The sequence below is a fragment of the Aulonocara stuartgranti genome, assembly GCF_965226115.1.
Source record: "Aulonocara stuartgranti genome assembly, chromosome: 7".
Classification (NCBI taxonomy): domain Eukaryota; kingdom Metazoa; phylum Chordata; class Actinopteri; order Cichliformes; family Cichlidae; genus Aulonocara; species Aulonocara stuartgranti.
In genome coordinates, this window is record NC_138945.1 from 52,990,529 (window position 1) to 52,992,027 (window position 1,499).

Genomic DNA, 1,499 nt, shown 5'->3' on the forward strand with positions numbered 1-1,499 from the left:
TCAGTGTTATTTTAAAAAAATATTTTTCTTTGTCTGAATTGAGGGATGGCGTTAGATGGTGCTTATGTTGAGCCAAATGAGAACGGTTGTCTTGACAACAGGAAATGTACAACAACAGGCCAATGTCAGGCCACCAGGCGAACATTTAGAAATTGATTAACCGTCAGCTGACCTTCTTTTCTTCATGTCTTGGTTCAATAGTTCCAAAAGTTGTGCTAATAGTTCCGACATTAAAGCTGTGCCGATATCAGAGACGTAACCTCGCTGTTGCCCGGACATCCTTATAGGACTTTCTTGAATTTCAAGAATTCATCTATATTATGGTCTTATTGATTAGAACTGTTATGACTGCTGTGTTATTTTTGTGTCATTGTGTGCAACTGCTGTGTTCCTTCCTCTATGAAGAGGTAAAATATGCTGAAATGTGGAGGTGCAGCTCAAACACGATTGGCTCGAGGCTGGTGACCACACCTTACATAAGGAGTCAAGATAGCCACGGTCTGTAGAGAGGATCATTCACTTGTTTGTTTTCCAAATCCAGTATTTTTTGTAACATCAATTATAATTGTGTGCATGGTTGAAGGAGTAAGTAGAGCTGAGATGCCTTTTGTTTTGGAAGATGGGGGGGGGGGGGGGAAGCTTTTGGTTAGGCTAGCTCTGTTGTCGAGGTGTTTGTTATTTTGGTCTTAGCTCAGCCCTAGTTAACTACTACTTTTGTGTTTGTAAAATTGTTGATTTGTAAACACAAATCATACTGGCCCAAAGAAGGAGACACTTCTCAAACTCCTGACCTCTTGCTCTGGAGTTTAATTCTTATCCTTCTGAGCCAACTAATCCAGACACTGAGCCCATTGCATTGCAGGTTATAAAGCTGATGTCGGGGGCAAAGAGGCAACACCTGTAATAGAATTTACAGATAAAAGTTAAATGGTTTAAAAATGTCTTCTGGCTGTTTGGAGCCTATCCCAGTGACCATAAGACAAGAGGCAGGGTACACCTTGGACAGGTCACCAGCTTGTCACGGGGCCAACACAGAGAGACAGGCAGCCTTTCACACTCACATTCACAGCTATGGGTAATTTAGAATAATTAATTAACATAACTCCACTAAATGCATATCTTTGGACTTTGGGAAGAAGCTGGAATACCCACACAAACACAGGGAGAACATGCAAAGTCCACACAGAAAGGACATTTCCTGCTTTGTAAAAGACGATCTGATTGGACTGCTAGTGTACTTGGAAACAGCATAAATATTTATCTTTTCATGGTGCAGTTCTGCTTGCAGACGACTATTTCAACCTTTCCTCAACAATTAAGAATACAAAAAAAGTTGTAAATTACTTTCAGTAGAGACACCAACAATTGACATTATAAAAGAGTTTAGGTTTTTAAAAAAGTTAAGACAAAAAAAAAAAAAAAAAAAAAACCCTGCAGAAAATCGAAATGGGGGTGTGGGTGGAAACAAGGATCCCCTGCTGCTCATGAACCCTTATTGC